This window comes from Myodes glareolus, chromosome 3 (genome assembly GCF_982192425.1).
Source record: "Myodes glareolus chromosome 3, mMyoGla1.1, whole genome shotgun sequence".
Classification (NCBI taxonomy): Eukaryota; Metazoa; Chordata; class Mammalia; order Rodentia; family Cricetidae; genus Myodes; species Myodes glareolus.
This window is the reverse complement of record NC_142028.1, coordinates 1,961,628-1,985,279: the sequence shown is the minus strand read 5'-3', so window position 1 is coordinate 1,985,279 and position 23,652 is coordinate 1,961,628. Positions and strand designations below refer to the sequence as shown.

The 23,652-nt window shown below is 36.7% G+C and overlaps 2 pseudogenes; one reads left to right on the top strand and one right to left on the bottom strand.

Moving 5' to 3' along the window:
• Positions 1-9,390: 9,390 nt before the first annotated feature.
• Positions 9,391-11,657, top strand: LOC148122498 (olfactory receptor 5T9-like; annotated as a pseudogene).
• An 11,077-nt stretch (positions 11,658-22,734) lies between these two features.
• On the bottom strand, positions 22,735-23,652 carry LOC148122497 (olfactory receptor 5T18-like; annotated as a pseudogene).

Sequence of the window (23,652 nt, the reverse complement as noted above, 5' to 3'; positions counted from 1 at the left end):
CACTTTGATTTTCAGATTCAATTTTAACACTAATATCTATCTTGTGTTTTTTTTATGACTCATGCTACAAGATATAGCAAAACAAACAAACAAATAAAAATGAACAATATGTTACTGGCACACACAAAACAGACATATACATTAATAGAACAAAATCAAAGACCTAAATTTAGTAAGGTAATTTCAGCCACTTGATATTTGACAAATATACCATAAAGTATAAACTGGAGAAAATAAAGCATCTTCTACAAATGCTGTTGGGCAAAAGGATAGCCACAGGCAGAGGGATGAAACTAGTCTAGCATCCATAACACTGCACAAAAACTAACTCCAAATGAACCTAAAACATACAGGTGAGATCTAAACTTGATAGAAGAAAACATAGACACTACCCAACATGATATATACATGAAAGGAACTCCTGAATAGGACTCCACTTGTCCAAGAAATAAGGTCAACTATTGATATGGATGACTGGGATCTCATTAAACTAAAACTTTTTTCACAGTCTAAGAAGCAATCAACCAGGTGAAGCAGAAGCAGACAGGACACTTCCCTAACAATTAGGGAAATTAAATGAAAACACCTTAGACAGTAGACTTCATCCCAGTCAGAATGGCATGACATGAGAGTCCTTATTTTACAACAATGTGATCCCCACACTCCTGCCCATTATCTGTAATCTCTCTACAGAAGACCATGAAGACCATGGAAGAGAGGCCATGAGAAGATTTCTAAAGAGATGTCATTTTGTAAGTACATGTTTAGAATTTAGTAGGCAAATTTAATAACAGTGATTGAATTTCTTTGTTGTCAGACTCTAGAAAACAAATATGACTTTTCATGCAACAATATTTAATTTCTTGCTATTTCCCTAAATAAAATGTTGATTAGTTCTCCAACATTGTATTTTTATGCAGAGATAATATTCTCTTATATACTAATTAGTTTTTCTAAAGATACCTCTCTATTAAGGATTTATTTAACTTACTGTTCTGGCTGCATTTATTTTTATTGTTTGCTTATGGAAGAGTCAATTCGGGAAAATCTTTCTATACTTGAATCACTCGTTCATCGTCACACTGGGGTATATCCTCAGTACAAATATCCTATTAAAACAGCAATCAGGACAATCCTCCTTTCAAGAGCTACATTGAAGTCTAAGATTTAGTGCAGGCACAGACCCTCTTGACTATAGCTGATCTGCCCCATGAGTTCTGTAGTCGCGCATGTCTCCAGTATGAACTTTTCAAATGTTCCCTGGAAAAAAAATGGCAACAGAGTATTCATCAGATATGAAAAAAATTATGTCTATTCAACTATTTATCCTAGAAAATAAAACTATTAATATTTACTTATGACATGCTTATTCATAGTATTTAAGGAACATTTTCTAAAAGAATTGATTTATTAGTAACACCCCAAGACCTCTCAAAAACATATGAACTAAAGAGCAAAAGAACTATGATACATTATAAATATAATAAAATTATCTGCTAAGTAAAACTATGTAAAATATCACTAAGATTGATGCCTAGATAAGCTACAAGAATGCACAACTACATCAGATTTTATTTTAATATGCCAGAAGCCAAAAAGAGGGAGTTTAAATATTATCATTATATTGGGTTAAAGGGTAGATACACACATATCATTATTGAATCAGCATGTCTCAGAATTGTGTTCTTATGGTAATCTCATTCCTTGGAGTATGTAGACAGTGGAGAAAATATTTATTGAGTAAATAATAATTAATGACAATAAAGTAGCACTTGCTGCAGATTAATAAGAACCAGAAAATGTTTACAAACATTTGTTGTATGCTAATTTATGTAAAGGCCAAAGCAATCCAAGAGATATTCTAGTATTACTTGTTATAACTCATGAGACAGAGACATATCAGGTTAAACACAGTATTCAAAACCAAAAAGTTCTTTAAAATGATAGGAACATCAAATTAATTTTCTTACCTCTAGACTTCTTTTCTTTAAATACTTTGTCATGTGTAAATAATCACTTTAATGAAATTTAAATGAAATTTATGCCCTGGCAATTTTAAAGCATTTCTGTGTAGTTCATATATGGTGATTCCATTGAACTGTTCCTTATTGGGTTTCATGACCTAAGTTTTTGAGGATGACTGACCAGGTCTACTCCTCAAGAGGGCACCAGAACTCACAGATGGTTATCAGTCCACACCTTAATACACAGAGTCGAAGCTTTCAAGACCATTATTTTCCTTTATGAATTATTGATGGTATTAATAAGCCAGTATCAGCAGAAAATATAATTAAATATATTTGATAAATATTTTAGAGACTTTAATTCAATGTGAAGAATAATTATTTTAGTTAATTGGGAGGATTGAACAGGAGTATCTTCCATAGGCTAAAATATTTAGATGTCTAGTCATCTGTGAGAGACGCTGCTTGAGAAGGAAAAGTGACTGGCGTCTTGGAGTTATGAGAGCCACTATCATCATGGTGTCTCTTCACAGCAACAGAACATTAACTATTTCAGCAAATGTGCAATTTATATTACTCAGCTCAAATGACCAGTAAGGTGACAGTCTAAAGTAGAATAAGAAGGAAGGGGAAAAATAAAAGGAGGAACCCAGTTACCTAAAAGGGTTTCTAATCTCCACTAAATTTACAATATAGAGGATGGAACCCAGATAGAAAATGACCTGAGGAATGTGAAAGGAACCGAGGAAGAGATGTGTGAATTAGTCACAAGAATATGCATTAATAGCTTATGTGGAACTTTCAGTTTAATTTAAGAGCTAGAAGATGAAAATAATGATGATTCTTTGGAAGTTGTTTCCATAGCCAGGCTATCTATAAAAAAGTAACTTGTTATGTGCCTGTCAGAGATGTCAGGCTCTACACAGCAGAGCAAAGAGAACATATGAGAAATGCAAAATATGACTTTTTAAAATGCAGAGAAATTATGTGGTACCATTGGGATATTGTTAAATCAGGTAAAAATTGATAGCTAAAGAAGAGACCTAGAGAATAAAAGTGCATGTAAGATCACAAAAAATCTATCAGGGAACTCCTACAGCTGATAAACACCCTTAGTCAAATGGCCTCATACAAGATGAACTCAAGAAAATCAGCAGACCTCCTATATACAAATACTAAACAGGTCGAAAAACCTCAGGGAATCAAAACCAAAATGCTTCCTTATGATCAATTTCAGGACTTAGTCTGTTTTTCTAGGATCTTTCACTTGTTTACAGTTGGAAAAAAAAAAGTAAGTTTCTGTCCCAGTAAAGAACATGAATCATCCTGGGGCATTAGCATGGCCGCTAAAGTGAATGACAAGATGGCTTATTCATTTATATGCACTGCAACCAGAGCATTTCCTATTTGACATAGCAGCTCATTTTCGTAGGTAAGCAAGGGTTTTTCTTTATGTCAAGTTTTTTAAGTGTTAAAATAGATTTCCCCAGTAGAACAGACAATAAGAGAAACAATGAAAAAATGGGATCTACTGAAACTGAGAAGCTTCTGTAAAGCAAAGGACACTGTCAGTAGGACAAAAAGGCTGCCTTCTGACTGGGAGAAGATCTTCACCAACCCCTCATCAGACAAAGGTCTGATCTCCAGAATATACAAAGAACTCAAGAAACTAGACACTAAAACTCTAATTAACCCAATTAAAAAATGGGGTACTGAACTGAACAGAGAATTCACAACAGATGAACTTCGAAAGGCCAGAAGATACTTAAGGTCATGCTCAACCTCCTTAGCAATCAGGGAAATGCAAATCAAAACCACTTTGAGATACCATCTTACACCTGTCAGAATAGCTAAAGTCAAAAACACCAATGATAGCCTATGCTGGAGAGGATGTGGGGTGAGGGGAACACTCATCCATTGTTGGTGGGAATGCAAACTCATGCAGCCTCTGTGGAAATCAGTGTGGCGGTTTCTCAGGAAACTGTGAGTCAACCTCCCTCAGGACCCAGCAATTCCACTCTTGGGAATATACCCTAGAGATTCCCTAACATACTACAAAAGCATTTGTTCTACTATGTTCATAGCAGCACTCTTTGTAATAGCCAGAACCTGGAAACACCCTAGGTGCCCCTCAATAGAAGAATGGTTAAAAAAGGTGTGGAACATATACACATTAGAGTTTTACACAGCGGTAAAAAACAATGACATCTTGAATTTTGCATGCAAATGGATGGAAATAGAAAGCGCTTTACTGAGTGAGGTAAGCCAGACCCAAAAAGAGGAACATGGTATGTATTCACTCATAAGTGGATTCTAACCATAATTAAAGGTCTTTGAGCCTATTATTCGTGATCCTAGAGAGGCTAAATAAGAAGATGAACCTGATGAAGATTATTTAGCTATCCGTCAGGAGGTTGGAAATAGACAAGAGTCCCAGGTAACCTCGGGTGCATGGGGTTTGGGTGGGAGGGTTGATGGAAGGGGAGAGGGTTAGAGAGAAGGGAGTAGGGGAGGAATGGGGAAAGCTCGGTGGCCTGGGATGGGGGGGGGGAGGGAGGAAGGATGAATATGGGATCAGGGAAGAATATATTTCAACTAAGGGAGTCATTTTAGGGTTTACAGGAGACTTGATTATATATGGGATCCCAGGTCCAAGGAGAGATCCCCCAGATTGTTCTCTGGACAGAGGAGAGGGTGCCTGAATCGGCCGTGGCCCATAACCATACTGATGTATATTTTGCTTATCACCATAGATCCTTCATCTGGCGAAGGACGGCGATACAGACGGAGACCCACATTGGAGCACCGGACTGAGCCCCCCAAGGTCCAAATGAGGAGCAGAAGGAGGAAGAACATGAAAAACGAAATCAGGACTGCGAGGGATGCTATCACCCATTGATACAAGGGAACGGATCTAATGAGAGTTTACCAAGGCCAGTTGGACTGGGACTGAACGAGGAGGTGATCTAACCAGATTCTCGGAATTTGGCCGGATTCTCTGAATGTGGCTGACCGGAAGTCTTTCTGAAAAGCCATTGACTATGATACTGGGACCTGTTTCCTCTGCATATACTGGATTTTGGGGATCCAGTCTGTTTGGATACTCACCTTCCTGGACCTGGAGGGAAGGGGGAGAAACTTGAACTTCCCACAGGGCAGGAAACCCTGACTGCCCTAAGGGACTAAGAGGGAGGCTGAGAGGGAGTGGGGGGGAGTGGGAGGGTGTTGGGAAGAGGGGCAGAAATGGAAACTTTTATAATTTAATAAAATTTACTTTCAAAAAAAAAAAATAGGTTTCAAGTTATAGGACAAGTCTGAACCTAACTAAAATTGATATGGAAGACCCTATCAAACAGAGTTGTGTTGCAAATTGAATCAATGACTTCTGGGAAAGGAAGGGGAAAACATGAGGTATTGCTCACATATTTTGCTATACCTTAGGAGTTACATGTTTTTTTTATGAAAGAAAACAACTAGAATATAATATTAGCTTCCAATGAGATTTTATGTATTTTTTTTTCATTTCTGATTCAGTTTCCTTTAATTTCAATTTCTTACATAGCTACTATTATCTTATACACATTTTAACTGGCCATATATTTAGATATAATTTTAGCTGTTTATTTTCAAATTGTGAAATTTGCTTAAATGTTATTTCTCTCATATAATAATCCAAAGAGAGATGCTATCTTCTTTTATTTTTCTGATTTGATATTTCCAGTTATAACAGTAGACAATGAAGACATAGTATGTTCATGGAGAAAGCATGCATTGTACTGGCAAGGAACTGAAATATTGAATGCTGCATTGTCTAATAGATAATAATATGACAAGGCTATATTGTGCACTTAGTGATCCTCAGTTTTCTTTTGAATATGATGATATTAGACTGTTTATTTTCATAAGTTGTTGTGTAGATCAAATAAGAGAAATGAACACATCATTTATAACCTATTATAGTAGCTACACATCTTGTAGATACTTTTTGCTATGATTTTCATCTTGGTTTTAGTATTTCCAATATTATTGCCACGGATTTGATCATGAGAATTGAGAAATTTATTTTTAAATTTTATTTGTTTGAGGATATTATAGTTAAAATGCCTTATACATAAATTTTTCATCTAAATTATTTGCAACTGTATAGTATAAAATTTCTACTATCTTTAAGTATAGCTTAAGAGAAATATATTTTTAGACTTTAATCTTGGGAAAAACAAGCTTTGGCATTTTTCCTGTTCTGTCTAAATTTCTTACTATTTCTCATTTAATGCTCTAATAAAATGTGATTGGAAATAAAAGTTACATCAATTCAGATACCATACAAATGTTTTTCAGTCAATATCAAAACAATATTTACTAAAATATTTGGTCAAAATTTTACAATAACTTAAGGAAATCCATATTATTGTACTGACATATTCCCAGTCCAAAAACCATGACAGATAGATGAGTCTTCTTATACAGTAATTTAGAGAGTCATTGTATTTAATTTCAAAATAAGATATGTTGTAACATGAAGGACCAGCTTGTTGGGGTATCTGTCCCACCCAGTACCCCACAGCTGGCAAGCCCCAAAGAAAATCACACACAGGACTCCATAAGATTATAAACTGATTGGCCCATTAGCTCAGTCTTCTTATTAACTAATTCCTACATCTTACGGTAACCCATAATTCTTTTCTGTGTTATCCATGTGGCTCAGTACCTTTTCCAGTGGGGCAGGTTACATCTTGTTTCTCTGTAGTCTGGGCAGGAATGGAGGAATGGACTTCCTCCTTCCTACCATTCTCCTGTTCTCATTGCCCTGCCTATAGTTCCTGTCTCCTGCTTATAGTCCCTGTCTGGTTGACCCACCTATACTTCCTGCCTGGCCAATCAGCATTTATCTAAAATGATTGACAGATTACAGACAATGGGGCCTGCTTGTTGGGGTTTCTGACCTGTCCGGTACCCCACAACCGCCAAGTCCCAAAGCAAATCACAGAGTCTACATTAGGTTATAAACTGCCTGGCCCATTACCTCCAGCCCCTTATTGGCTAACTCTCACATATTAATTAACCCATGTCTAATAATGTGTGTAGCACCATGAGGTCGTGGCTTACCGGGAAAATTCTAACGCACCTCCATCTTGGAGAGGAGAAGCATGGCGTCTGACTCACTTCCCTTCTTCCCAGCATTCTGTTCTGTCTACTCCATCTACCTATGTTCTGACCTATCAGGCCAAGCAGTTTCTTATTAATTAACCAGTGAAAGCAACAGAAATACAGAAGACCCACCTACATCAATATGCTATATATGTTCTTAATGTCTTGTTTCAGTAATTGCTTAATGTTTTATTGTAAAAGACATTTTATATTCCCTTAGCATTTTGTAATATGTTATATGAATAAAATTTAGAATTTATATTTTATAGTTATGTATACTGCAAATTATTTATTCTAGAAAATATATTATGATGGGTCTAAAATTCTTTCTTCTACAATTGTCTGTGTTCATGTGGTAAAATGAGTCAGGTGAGATTATTAATTAGCATTTTTGAAGTACACACTGTTTATCAGTGGAGCCTGTCTAAGAGACTCTAATATCAGGATTTAGACTCTGAATGCAATTCTTAGTCCTCTAAAATCACTTTATCTCAGACCGTAGAGGAGAAACAAATTTATAGAATTATAGAATAGGTGACATTCCTCTATTGCATAACAATTAACCTGTATTTTGTTATGTTTCTTCAGTAAACTATTAATAATTTTTGAATCTCATTTGTGTTATTAAGCATTTTCACTATTTTTTTAATGTGATACTTCTTATTTTCACCTTTCCTATTCAGTAAACATTTTTTAAAAAATTCCTTTACCAATCTTGAAAGATTTAAAAAAGGGAGAAAAGAGAGAAAAGAGGACTATTTTAAGTGTATGTTTCTAAGTCCGTGATTTGCAGACCTTTCATATTCATGCAGTTAATTGATCAGATAAATTTATAGGCTAGTTTATTAAAATAGCTATCAAAGACAATGTTTTGTATTAAAATACCTCCCTGAATTCCTATCTTAACATTTAAATTATCTGTGTTTATGCAAACTAAATCTCATTGCTTTTTTTATAAAATTTTGTAAGTAATGAATGAACATTTTTTTGCTGTTTACTCACATATTTGTAAAATTAATATATATACTAGAACAAAATATTCACATAGTCTTTGGATATATCTGGAATAATGTACCTACATGATTCCATCTTGTTCTAAAGTTATAGAAATTCTATTTTTGTCTCATGCTGATATGAATGTTCAATTTAATTTGATAAGCTTTACCAAACTTCATATTACGAGCAAATCGTAAATGTATATATTTACATGACTGAATCATTCCTGTCCCCTTGTGTAACTGTTATTAATAGTTAATTAATAATGTTATTAATAATAAATAATAATAAATTAATAATATTAATTAATAATATTAATTTTATAAACTCTTAGTCCATGACAGCAAAAAAATCCTAAACCAAAACTACTGTGAAGAAATTACATGAATGTTTATTATGTTCAATGAGTTGTGTTTTCTTGAGATTTTCAGTAGAGATAAAAAAGATTTTTAAAATATTTTTTTCTTTAAATTTCATTATGATATTTCACTTTAAAATTTACCTGTGATAAAAGTGTGGAATCTCAAGTTCAAAAATCTAAAATATTGACTACTACATGTGTGTGAACTTTCCATTATAATAGTTTGAATTTACTTTTTTTTTTCACGAATCTTTGAAAATCAAATTATCTGCTCAAACAGAACCTGACTAATGGTAATATCAATGGTCACAAATGGAAGAGACAAAATTTTCTTGGAATCCCACCCTGGGAGGAGAATTAGCCTCTCCCAGATAGGAGCCTCTCATAGGAGGTCCAATGCAAAATGGCCTTCCCTGAAAGTGTATATATACAAAAAACAAAAATGGACCCAGAGGTTGTGTTTATATATTTCTGCAAAAATATTTATATTTATAAGAACAATAATAAAGCAAAAAATAGACTTTCAAGTTTAGAGTGTTGGTAGGAAAACATGGGGGAAATTCAGAGGTAGGATATCTGTGAGGGGCAGGAAGAAAGGGTGAGAGTGTGATACAATTCTATTTCATGTCAAGATATTGAAATATATATATACATATACACAGTATTATAAAAGAAAAATACATAAGAATGGAAATTTAAAAACAATAATTTGAACAGAGTGATATAAAATTATTTAGATAAAAATACTACTTTAACTGCTGCATTTTTAACTTTATAAATTTATTTGACAAGTGAGTATAATTATCATTTTCTTTTACTTCATATAGTGACATCTGTCTGCTTTCCTAAAAGTTACTTGTCATTGCTCACCTCATTATTACCAATGAGGTCACTATGTCTTAAGGACCAAACATAGACATAATGAGGCAACTATTACATAGGACTCTTCATGTGCAATATGTAACTCAAAATCAAAATGGAATGATTGGCATCAGTCATGTCCACAAGAATCCCTTACAGAGTGTGACAGAAGCTACCATGTTTATACTCTTGGGCTTCACAGATGATTTTGAACTGCAGGTCCTCCTATTTTTACTGTTTCTTGCTATCTATCTCTTCACTCTGATTGGAAACTTTGGACTGGTAGTATTGGTCATTGGGGATTCTCGATTACACAACCCCGTGTACTACCTCCTTAGTGTTTTGTCTTTCATGGATCCCTGTTATTCTACAGCTGTTACCCTCAAAATGTTGGTCAACTTCCTGGAAGAAGATAAATCCATCTCATTTTTGGATGTGTGATAGGAGAGTTCAGCCAATCACATTCTGTTCGTGGGGCATGTTGCCCTGGCGGATGAAAGCCCCTCCCCCCTCTCGACCTGCCTTGGATCCAGCATTCCAGAAGGGTGAGATTCTGTGTAATTTTTCCCTTCTGTTTTTATTAAAGCTGTATCTTTTGTAAGATAGTCTGGGGACTTTTCATTACCGATCGCCCTGCGTCATCAGATGTGCAACACAGATGCTTCTCTTTGTTACATTTGGGACCACAGAATTTCTTCTGCTGGCAGCAATGACTTATGACCACTATGCAGCCATCTACAACCCACTTCTGTATGCAGTGAACATGTCACCTAGAGTCTATGTGACACTCATTATAGCTTCCTATTCTGGCGTAGTTCTGCATGGTACTATACGCGCAGTGGCCACTTTCAGATTGTCCTTCTGAAGATCTAATGAAATTAGGCACGTCTTCTGTGATATTCCACCATTGCTTGCTCTTTCTTGTTCTGATACACGCACCAATGAGCTTCTATTCTTATACTTGGTGGGCTTGATTGGGATCACTACCATCCTGATTGTTCTGATCTCCTATGGATTCATTAATTTGCCATTCTGAACATGCATTCTGCTGAGAGTAGAAGAAAAGTGTTCTCTACATGTGACTCCCACCTCTGGAGTGTCTATTTACCATGGTACAATCCTCTTTAGTTATATGAGACCAAGCTCCAGCTATGCGTCAAATCATGACATGGTTGTGTCAATATTTTACACCATTGTGATTCCTGTTGGGTCCAGGAAGGTTGTGCGAACATGAGAACACCACCAAGTCTAATAAACCAGAAGCAAACTATTCCAGAAACAAGATTCTAGGAAAACCAGAAGCAAACTTAAAAATAAAAAAAAAAATAAAACACCACGGAGAACAGAAGCTTATCAGCTAGCTGAGACCACAGCCAGAGATGGTGTTTGTTAGGCTGTGGCAAAAGGCCAGTTTCTGAACCCACTTTTTATAGTAGGGCCACCAGGCATTATCTCTGAACAAAAGAAGTTTTACAACCTTGCCCTGACCCTTGGGTTGGTCAGCAGAGACCCTAAAGAGGGGAGTGAGTCTTAATGTCAAGAGGTAACTAGGCAGCCATCATGAAATATGTTTCAGAAGAGATTGCAACGAAGGTCACTAATTGCGAGAAAACAGATGTCTTTAGCAATTAGTCAGAAAGGGACTGGCAGTAATACTAGAAGGTTAATAAATTAGGATTTACTGGTTCTTAGGTTGAGAACTGAGAAGATAGCAGAAAGCTTTTCACATTATCTCAAGGTGAAACTCAGATACTGACTGCTATACTTTACAACCTACATTATCAGAGCTCATTAATTAAACTGTTGTATTTGTCCACTGTCTCCTGGTACCTCCAGGTGTAAACTGGAGTCTTGTGCCTCTCCTCTGGTGGTGCCAGTTTTCCATAATGGAGACGCTGTCTAACCCAGAGGTCACATATCTCTGTCTCCTAAAGGTTAACTCAGTTCACATCTGTCGTTTATCAGGGATGGCCATGACACTACTGTCAATTTGTAGAGAGACACCCTGGCCTTGCAAATAAAACAGCCAGTTGTAAAATGACCTACGCTTCCCAAGCATCTGAGAAAACAGCTCACTGTGAATGAATGATCCTTGAACTGCTGAGAAAGCTGCTGACAGTCTGTTCTCATTCTACTATACTTTTAACTTTATATTTCTTTATTTCTACATTCTTATTTTTGGAATCTACATTTTTATTTTCCTATTCCTGGTCTCTTCAATTCCCATGCTGAATCCCATCATCTACAGTCTAAGGAACAAAGAATGTAAAAGAGGCAATGAAGAAATTATGGAGAAAATTTGGTCTATAATTAATATACACATTTAGAAATATAATAGGGCCTATGTTATTCACACTACCTTATTCTTTTAAGAAAAATCCCTTATATGTCCTGGGATGTCATGTGTTATTTAGTCTCCTAAGGCTCAATTGGGTATTACAATTCTACAGACTTCAGCTTGATTTACAACTGTTGATTTTTACCAGCTTACCTGGGCTGAGGTAGTGTTTGTCTGATTCCTCCACTCTGTAGTCCCTCCTTTTCTCTTCTTTCCAGGCTATGCTCATGGTCAGGAGCAGGAAGTGGGAGTTTATGTTTCTCTTTCTGAGGACAGGGAAGATACAGGAATCCTTCTAAATGAGAATCTGCCTCTCTTCATTTATTTAGACAGTATTTTATTCATACACACATGACTTCATATTTATTGATTTTATATGTTGAGTCTTAATTTAATATTGCTTAATATTTTATTCAAATTGTTCATCATTTGACAGTTGGTACAGGTTTTAAAACAATAAGGAACAAATTTAACTTTAAAATCATCTCTGTAAGGAGGCAAGCAGTGGAACATGCTATAACTATCTTAAAAGAATAAGAAAGTGTGAATAACATATGCCCTTTGGTTGGTGATGTAAATAGTTTAAATTTGATAGCAACGAATGTCCTCACAGTTGTAAGATATTAAAATAGAAAGGTATCTGGAGGACTCTCTACATAATTCTTTCATTTATTTCTGCAAATGTAAAGCTTCCCTGAATGTAAATTATACTGTAAAGGGTTATCTGGTGTCTCCAAGATGTAAGCAAGGCTTAAATATGCAAGTAGAGTTTGGAAGACTTGACAGTACACACAAAAGATTCTTTTTGTCTCTTCTCCCTTAGTTGTCTGATGACCTTGATAAAGTCCCTTAGCATGTGAAACAATACTTTTCTTGTCTCAGACACAATAACTACAGCATCACCTCCTCACTATGGAATTGCTTTGACAACTAATGCTACACTTCACTGAAAAGTACATTGTCATGGGTGGATATGACTCAACACATAGCCTCAAGCAGAAAAGAAATAAATGCATCCATACAGAAAACAAACATGAGTGATGTAGAATAACAGTCTAGTCTTAACAGAGGTACAGAAAGAAACATTCCAGCTTTTGTGTTATAAATAAAAATGATAATTAAAAAATAAAAAATTTAAAAAACTATGACAGGAAAAATATAAAGTTGTTAATTCAGGCTTACATGAAATATTCATGGCTACAAATTGCAAATGTATCCTGATTTTAATTAGTGTTGTCTTCTGTATTCAAATTAATTTAAGAACATCAATTGTCTTTCTCTTGTACCATTTTTCAAAAATGAATTCTTTTTCTTGCATACCAAATTACTTTAGTAAAATATATAATAAATATTTTTATGTGAATATTGTTCTTTGTCACAATTATGTGTTTGTTTCTTCTCACGAGTAGAAACTGGGTATTCATGACCCTGTGATTATATGATTCTCACATAACTAAACTGCCAGTATGCATTATATAACAGTTCCAAATCTAGTTCCTTATGTAGGGAATGTCATAGCATATTTTTCCCAGAAAAATTTCTCACAGGATACCTTTTTGAGTGGTGAATTTGTGGAGAAATTCACATTTCTTCCAGTGAAACACTGCTTTACCTCCAACTTTATTTTTTTCTTTTACATAAACCAAAAAAATCCAATCACAATTATATATATATATATATATATATATATATATATATATATATACTCATGGCATATTTTTCTTGATTTTTATCTCATTCAGATGTTACCTATTTTGACTTGCATCCATTTTATTTTGATCAAATCATACTATCAATATCTCCCCACCAGTTCCTTCCTAACCTCCCAGTATTACCCTTTCTTCCAAATGTCATGTACTCGTATTTAGAGCGCCCTGATGTCATCCAGTACTGCCTGTGTTCACATGTGTGTACGACCATCCACTGGATCATGAAAAGCCTCTCAAGGGCAGTAGACCTAAAGACATCTGACTCTTCTTCTACCAAAAGCCACAGATTTTTAATCCTCGTCATTTTGAGGTACCAGTAGGACTTATTGTGTTCTTCCTGCATCCATCCTGGTCTTTTGTCTCCTTGACTTTGTGCAGGCATCACAACCTCTGACAGGCATCCTTTCTGGATCTTTTTTTTCTCATCCATTTATTTATTTATTTGTTTGTTTATTTATCTATTTATTTATTTTTTATCTATTTATTTATTTATTAAAAAATTCCACCTCCTCCACTCCTCCCATTTGCCCCTTACCCTTACCCCCTCCACCTCCCTCTCTAGTCCAAAGAGCAGTCAGGGTTTCCTGCCCTGTGGGAAGTCCAAGGCCCTTCCCCCTCTATCCAGGTCTAGGAAGGTGAGCATACAAACAGACTAGGCTCCCACCAAGCCAGTCCATGCAGTAGAATCAAAACCCAGTGCCAATGTCCTTAGCTTCTCAGTCAGTCCTCATTGTCAGACACATTCAGAGAGTCCAGTTTGATCGTATGCTCCATCAGTCCCAGTCCAGCTGGCCTTGGTGAGCTCCCAATAGATCAGCTCCACAGTCTCAGTGGGTGTGCCCACCCTCGTGGCCTGACTTCCTTGCTCATGTTCTCCCTCCTTCTGCTCCTCATTCGGACCTTAGGAGCTCAGTCCAGTGCTCCAGTGTGGGTCTCTGTCGCTATCTCCATTCATCGCCAGATGAATATTCTCTCCGATGGATCTTCTGGTACCTCCTTTCAGGATTTTACAACCTTTCTGACCTCTTTCTTCATATTGGTCCCTTGATCAAAGGGGTTGTGACACAGATATTCCATTTAAAGCCAATAATTCTGATAGGTCTTATTTCCTACTCAATTGTAGTGGTTTTCAGTTGTATTTTAATGAATAAAGACTGCCAGAAGACCTGAGACTAAAACAGTCCCACTGGTCAGCCTTACAGATCAGATTATGGTAACACACAGCTTTAATCTCAGTAGCCACAATGAGACACACCTTTAATCCTAGTAGCCACACTTGTTCCCATAGAAACTGGAGCATACATACCTTTAATGATGGTGGTGCACGTCCTTAATCCCAGCCATGGAGAGGATTATAAAATGGAAGGAAATGGCTCTCAGATACACAGTGTCATTCAGAGATACCAGGAAACAAGATCGCCATTTCAGAGTGAGTTCGAGGTAAGAACCAGTGGCTGGCTGTTTTGGTTTACAGATCTTCAGGTTGAACGCCAATTTCTGACTCTGAGTTTTTATTTGTCATGCTTCACTCAATGTCCAGTTATGAGTCTCTGTATTTATTGTCATCTACTGCAAAAATATCTTTATTTTATGTGGTTTGAGACATGCACTATCTACGGATAGAAAGGAATAATTTAAGGGACAGTTTATTTCCATGTCCATTTAACATTACAATAATTTTACGTTTTCCCCTAGGGCCTGAGACCTAACCAGCTATAAGATTTTGGCACAGTTAACAGTACAAGACACGAGTTTCAGCTGGTAGACTAGTTTTAATTCTGTTAAGAATGTGGTAAGCTACTCCCATAACACTCATGCCTTTTTTGCACTGAAGGGCATATACTTCCACTGCAGCCATTATCGTAGTTGGTAAATGAGTAAAATTACTTTTTCTTTATTGTTAGTGCACAGTAACTTACAAGACTATAAAGGCTACCCAGTAAGGGTGAAACTTCCATGTTAGTATCAGTATGACTTTCCCATGTTGATAGGGGAGTTCAGCCAATCATATTCTGTTTTGGGGGCATGCTGCCCTCAGGCGAAAGCCTGCCTATAAACCTAGCAAGCGAGCTCTGCTCTGCTAGTCTCTCTTTTTTGCCTGGCTCCTGCATCTGGATGGATCGTTTAGATTCTGGTGTAAGCTGTTGTAAGTCTTACTTCTGTTTATTAAAGCTGTATATTTTGTATCAAGATAGTCTGGGGACTTTTCATTACCAATCGCCCTGTGGCTACACCATGTCCTGTGATTCATATATGTTGTGGCTTCACCAATGCCTTACCTTAGAGTTCTGGAAAAAACCAAGAGCATGGTGAAAGAGCACCCTGAGGGTGTCTTACACGTGTGGAGGCCCTTGCCCAAGAACCAGGTCCGAGCCACTGGATGCAAGAACAAGAGGCAATTTTTATTGTTCACACAGGCCTGTGGGTGCTGCAGTCACATGGAGAACTGAGCACCCCGGGCTGCGTTTTGGGGTAGTTTATATAGGGTTTAGGGTAGGTAGAAGTAAGGTACAGAAGCAGAAGCGTGGTTACAGGGATCTCATTGGCCAGTTTGAATGAGGCGAGGGGTGAATTTGAGGACAGGTCCCATGGTCCTTGGCCTGGATCAAAGAAACCAGATAACTTACCTGACCCTATCTTAAAGTACATATGGTTGTCTTTGAAGTTTTTGTTCCCATCCCAGGCCAGATGTCTGACCATAAATCTCCTGTCCTGCAGCCCGATAAGGCTACCTTTATTCTGACCTCAGGTATCCTGCTTTGCTCAGCGTTCCGGTGATTTTTTAAACTGAGCTTGTTTGTCTTGAACCTTTGCAAAATGACGTAACTTGCAGCTAAAGCTGAGTTGGGGTCTTTCATGGTAATAACTTACCTTGTATAAGGTGAATGAATGGGACCACACTGACCAGTACCTTTACAAGAGGCAGCCCATAGGGTTCATGATTTTTCATTAGTTGAGGTTTTTCTTGCTCAGGGTCCCAATCAAAGCTAGCAGAATTGCCTATCACTGGGTATATTTTTTGAACAACAGCCTTAATGAGAATTTTGATTCTTTTAAAATCCAAGTAGATTCATTAAGTATTCTTTTTCTATGTGTTAGGAAAATTCAGAGGTAAAAAAAACTGGCTGAATCAGCCCATGCCTCCCTGAAGTTCTGCAGGACAGAGTGTTAAGAAGTGATATGTGTTGGGATTTGGAAGCTTTTAATTTTTGTTATCCCTCTCTTTTATGTTGTTTTCTAATTTTTAATTGAAATAGAATTAAGTAGCTTTCTTTCCTTTCAGATTCCCTCCTGGACTTCCTGCCCCCAACTGCTCCCATGTCTCCCCATCACAGTGACAGCCTGTGTTTTTTTTTGTTATTGTATATACATATATATTATGAAATAACATTATATACATAATAATAAAATAATATAGAATATTTAATTCTGCACACACACATATAACATGTATATATTCACAAAACTATAAATACAACCTGCTTAGTCTGTTCTCTTTTGTGTGTTCACACTTTCTTGAGGATAGTGAGATCATGGACATCAGAAAAGACCCCATCATTTTTTGTGGTATTTGGTCCCTACATGTTCTTTGCTATATCTACTATAAGGAAAATGTGAATGAGGATACTGTCTTTTTTAAGGTTAAATAAGGAAAAGAGAGTTCCACCAATACAGAAATTAGGAAAGACACCATCTAGCAAAATACTCTTTAAAGTCAGCATTTTCAAAGAAAAAAAAAGTAGTCAAGTGTGCAACCTGTTCTCTGTACTACCATTGTACTCACCAAGTGCAATGTTTTGAGGTGGTCAACTATGTAAGAATGCAAAATCAGTACAGCCACACCCGCTTGTTTTTTTGGTCCATTTGATTGGAAAACCTTTTCCCAACCCTTTACTCTGAGGTTGTGTCTGTCTTTGAGTTTGAAGTGTGTTTCTTGAAAACAGCAGAATGTCAGATCCTGTTTTCATGTCCATTCTCTTAACCTGTGTCTTTTTATAGGTGTTTACTCTTTTATTGAGTGACTGCTAAATCCAATTAGAGGATTGTTGACTACAGCCAAGGTTTGACATTTACTCCAGGTTTTAAAGGGAAGCAGTTTTTCTCTAAGAAGCTGTTATATTTAGATCTACCTACTATATATTGTTTTCATACAATGTTCTTCTTTCTCCTAGACGCCCATTCTGCTAAAAGATTCTTTAAATTGGAATTGAGCATCAGTTTCCCCGCTGGATAGACAATTGTTGCTCTTATTATATTATATCCAATAACCTGCATTACCTTGTTTTATAGCTGCTCAAATTATAAAATTTGGCTGAAGTTTAGAAATCCAATAACTTATGCTGTTAGAATTTCCTTGTCACATATCTAGCTGTAGATTGGAATCAAAAAATTGTTATTCTGCCCCTGAATGACAAAATCCTCTGTGCAGAAAAAGTCTTATATAAATCCATTGACTTGGATAAGTTTTGCTGTTGTCTATGTTTTCCTAGAAACTCTATCCCTCATTTCCAGTCCACCAGCAACAGACTCACCTTTTAGCGCACTGATGGCTTGGCACATCAACAACCAGCAATAATGAAGTCAGTTTCCTCTTTGATCTGTGTAATGATCTCTGAGTTAGAGAAAGGGACTGTCTGGCAGCCTTCTGTTACTCTTGGAGTTGGGGAGTATTTCTAGCCGTGTTCTTTAAGGTTATGGCTGGATCTCTTCACTGAACCCATTTCCCCACCCCTCAAAACCGCAGTCACGCAGCTTTCTTAGACCTGGCTGGGCTATTGTGACCCTTTCCTCCCACTATCATTTTATTGCTCCCTCTTAAAGCTGTCTGTAATCCCACAGCTTCTCTGTACCCTCATGACTTTAATGATACTATGTGACTCCGTCCTGTCCCTTTTCTATGAATGAAATCTCATTCCTGAGTTCTGGATTTTATTGTCTTTGATGGGCTTTTAGACTTCGTTCAAAAAAGTCACCAGGCAGTGAGTCTCCTCAGGCTGTTCATCCTATCACCAGTTGAGATTACTGACAATCCACTAAACATCTGCATCTTGTTCAAGTTCTCCCTGAGTTCTGGGATTGCCCCTAACTAAAGCTGCCATGTTCCTTCTCCACTTCACCTCCACTTCACCTCTTATCCACGGGAAAGGTGACATATATACCTTCTCATTCCCTCTTGGAGTGCTTCTTATAATACCTTTAGCTTTTTGACCTGGCACCAAACCTGAAGGGCCACAAATGTACTTATTTTGTAAAAATCTGTTCTCAGAATCCCTTAGATAACCATTCTAATTTCCCACCTACTGGTATCTTAGATCCCAACATTATTTGGACTTTTACAGCAACCACTGGGGCTGATCAGGGCAATAAAGATATACTCCCTACATCCAAGCTTTCTCCCTATCTCTACTGGAACCCCTGTTTTATTTATTTATTTTTTTGTGGTTCATCCTCCTTCCCCATGACAGTGAAAATGTTTTGCCTTGTAAAATTGTTATTGATGAATCTTTAACTTTGTTGCAAATTTGGGGGCTAGAACCTAACAGGGAAGGAGAGAGAGAGAGAGAGAGAGAGAGAGAGAGAGAGAGAGAGAGAGAGAGAGAGAGAGAGAGAGAAGAATAGGTACTCACAAACTACTTGGATGATGTTTCTCTCCACTTGCTCCTGAAGTATCATTTACAGTTTGGGCTCATAAATTTTCCTATGTCTAAAGCCTTCATTGATATTAGCTTACCAGACTCAGTTCTACAGGGATTCAGACATCTTTTAGGTAACGATGGTATTAAATTGTTATTTTATGGTGCTCCTGCTCAGTGAAAATCTGGCTCAGGAGATGGTTTATAGATCTGCACCTTTGATAACAAAATGTTCTTGCTTAAAGATTGGGTATGATTAAAAGTTTGTAAAATATTTAACAAAAGGGTTAATTTAAAATTTGTAATGGGGTTCTAAGAAGAGCCTTTGGGGTCCAGCCCAAAAGCCCTCTCAGGGTTCAGGGTGGAAGCCACAGCCAGAGAAGGACTCATGTCTGAGGGTGAATGAATCTCTCACTCAGTGCTTTTTCTAATTATTTTTAGTGTTATGTAGTTCTGTAAAGTTTCCAGTGCATGTACACACACAATCAGCTATTCTCTGGCAATAGCAAGGTTATAAGGATGGAATTCCTGAAGGTCATAAAACAGATAAGAGCTGCTTATCTTACTTCAGGGCTCAAGGGAGGCAGGCTTGCAAAACTCCCATGGAATTCTAAGTGTCAAAAAGGTTGATTTACAGGGCTTTAAATTCTAAGAAGGGAAAAAAAGGAGTTCATGTGCTATATTCCAAAGTGGTATAAATTAGACTAGAGGTTTGTTATTAATAAATGTAAAAGAGGGGAGGAACACAATTATCGTCACACTCTTGACTGGCCCTATTATCAGTGTCACGGTAGCCATGGAGACAAGTGTAAAATGTGGAAAAGACACATGAAGCCTGATTGCCAATATTGGCTGTCTAAGGGAGACCTCTCAGATCTACGAATTACATCTATCATCTTCAAAGACTGCACAACAAATATTCTAAAAAATATTTTCTATCTAATCTTTCTCTCTTCTCCTCTATTTCTTCCTATCTGCATCTGTTAATAATAACTCTTCCATATGGATGTTCAATGTTCAATGGACCTCTGCCTCTACCCAATAGCCCATCTTAATAGTCTCAGGAAATTGCTCTATATCAGGCTGTTAAAGACTGATCCTTTCCTTGTAACCCCCCATCCATCGCTTCATCACCAAGATTCACCCCCATTTCTGTTTTCTTTATGACCAAAGGGAATATTACTGTAAAAGTGATGGAAAACTTACAGATGTTTTCCATATCAATACCATGAGACAAATCTGGGCTTTTCAAATTCTCCTTGTCATATTTCCATACAGTAGAGATGTTTCAACTTCCACAATAAAGACCTGTGCCACACCGGATTGGAAGAGTATATCACCAGCAAAATGTATGACCCCTTTTTCAGGCACCAAGGAAACATGACCAAAATAAAGACAAAAACACAACACTCTGCAAACAACTCAACAAAATAGAAAATATGAATCAGCATTCATCAATGGTTAATTCCTTCCTAATGTATTATCTTTTGGATGAACCTCATCTCTCCCCTCTGTCCTCATGGTCACTACATCTCTTGTTTCAGACTTAAGGCTGTACATATCAACTGCTAAATAACATGCTATCTGGCCACTTTAGAGAATGCTATTTTTTTGCCTCTCCCAGGACAAACACACAACCATTATTCATGGTCTCATCCATCATACTATTATTCTCTCTCACCTTGCCAGTCATTAATTGCTTATTTCTCCCATATATTTATCTCTGCTATCACTGGTGTGGGGGACTGACCTTGACATAAAATACCTCTTACCAAGGTAGGGGTATATAGATTTAGAAATATTAGTAAAGAACTGCGGCGCACGACACCCATCTGCGCTCTATGTGACCCCATGCAGTCCGTGAACCAGGCAAGAGGCTGGAGATTGAAACACACAAAGACTCACAGAGACAGAGACACTGGTCATGCTTGATGCCAGAATGCCCAAGAATGCCCCCTTTATTGTGTCCAGGGGCAGCTTATACAGGGATAGCCACACCCAAGCCAACCGCACCAGAAACCATTCCCCTGCCATCAGGAACTCCTGAGGGTCTCATGCTCAGAGCAGCTGTAGGCACTCAGGTCAGGGGAAAACAAGTTGTTTACAAGAAATTCAGGATCTGGGGGTTCACAGTTCCCAACAAAGAACACAAAGACACTTGTGAAAATAATAAAAAACAGAAATCAGAGAAAATACCAGGAGGGCATTCGAGTGAACACTGAAATTGTCTGCGTTTAATTTTTCATATACTTTTTATACCCAAAACAAAAGGGGAAGAAGGCAACAAAATACTTCTTTAACATGATATAAATGATAACTCGAACAGTCATTGCTTTGACACTTTGAGGCATGAAGTCATTAGCATTCTGTTGTTTAGGCAGTAAAGCTACCCTAGACCAAGTTCCTGAAGATAGCCATTTTCCAGGTAAACTCATATTACAAAAGAAGGAGCAGAAGTACGTTTGTAAATCCTGGCCATCAGACAGGATGGAATGGATCTATTTTTATGAGTCATCTTAAATGACATTTAGAAATTATGTAAGTGGAGCCTTGGATGAAACTTTGTGGTAAAACGTTTTGTACCATGCATAAAGTCCTAGGTATATTTCCTCATCTGTTGGGAGTGATGGGGGGGTATATAACAAAATACAGTTATCAAGACTTCATGAAAGTGATCAGGCTAGTCTGATCAAACCATAGGGTGGTATACAATTGCAACCTTTACACCTTAGAATAATTTTACAGTGGGTACACGAAATTGTATATTTCATGTATATTTTTGTATATTTACAAATTTTTCACACATATCCATGTTAAAACTAAACACCTAGTGCTTCAGAATAACTGGATTTAGAGAAATAGTCTTTTAAAATGCAGTTAGTTATAATGAAGTCTTTTTACAGGTGTTAATCCAATATACTTATTATCCTCATAGGGAAAGATAAGGAAAAAATATGCATCTAATGGAAAACAAAAATGAAGACAAGAAAGTAACCTACAAAGAAAAATCTGTAACAATCTATAGGGAAATGCCTAAGAGCTGTTTAATTTTGCAAACTTTTGGTTTTAGATATCTAACGTCCAGACGTAGAAAGAAATAAGGATTTTTTTCATTTGGTTAATTTTTTGGCTTGTTGTGTTTATTTGTTTATTTGTTTTTGATTTTATTTTACTGCATGGTGTGTTATAATTATAGTCCTATCAAACTACTACAATCATTATAACAGATTTGTATGCCACATTTTTAGACATATAAATATCACGCTGAATGCTGAATGTGATCATCATTTTAATTTTTAAAATGAATACATAATAACAACAATTTGAAATATTGATTAATCACCTAAAATAAATGGAATTTTACATTCTTTAAACATTAAACCCTGAAGTGATGGTAGATGATCAGTTTGTAAAGCACTTGCTGTGTAAGGTTGGGGATATGAGTTTGTGTTCCTAGAAAAGAGTAACACCAAAGATGATAACATGCATTTGTATTCACAGTGCTTCTAAGCTGAGATGGGTGATGGAGATAGGGAGAATTTCCTCAAATCTTGCAGGTCAGCTCACATGGTATAAGCAGAGACAAGCAACAGTGATTTTATGTTTGAATGTATTACTAGAGACTGATGAAAACTACAATAAAAATATGTAAGAACTATATCAAACTGCTTATTAAGAACATATCACTAAGAGATACTGAAAAATTAGTTTAATTTTTTTTAATTTAATGCTTAATATGAAAATTTTCTCAAAACTCTCCTCATAGACTCTTTTACATCTTTATTTCTGAGACTGTAGATGATGGGGTTGAACATGGGAATCCCAATACTATCATGTCGTACTCCTTGGAATAGCTGGAACTGGGTCTTACGTACATGAAGAGGCTTGGGCTATATAAAATGGATACAGCAATGAGGTAAGCTCCACATGTAGAGAACACTTTCCTCCTTTCTTCAGCTGAATTCATTTTAAGAATTGTCAAGAAGATAAAAGCATAGGAGATCAGAATTATCAGGATGGTGACTAGTTCTATGGAACTCACAAAGAAGAAGAGCAGGAGCTCATTTACATAAGTTTCAGAGCAGAAAATAGCAAGTAGAGAAGGTATATCACAAAATATATGTCTAATTTCATTGGAACAACAGAAAGACAGGCTGAACTTGGTCACTGCGAGAACAACAGCATGCAGAATCCCACCAGCATAGGAAGCAATGATGAGTGACATATAGACTCTAGGAGACATGCTCACTGCATACATAAGTGGGCTGTGAATGGCTACATAGCGATCATAAGCCACTGCTGCTAAAAGAAAGCATTCTGTTGTTCCAAATGTAACAGCAAAGAACATCTGTGTTGCACACCCATGAAATGAAATGATTTTGTTTTTTGACATAAAACATACTAACATATTTGGCGTGATATCTGAGGAATAGTAGGCATCCACAGAAGACAATGCACAGCTGAAGCAGTACATGGGGGTGTAGAGTTGTGGATCTTCAAGGACTAAAATAATCAGTCCTACATTTCCTATTAGAGTAAAAAGGTAGATTGCTAGAAAGACGAAAAATAGAATGATCTGCAGTTCAGAGTTGTTGGTTTGTCCCTTGAGAATAAATGTGCTAGCTTCCATGATGTTCTTCAT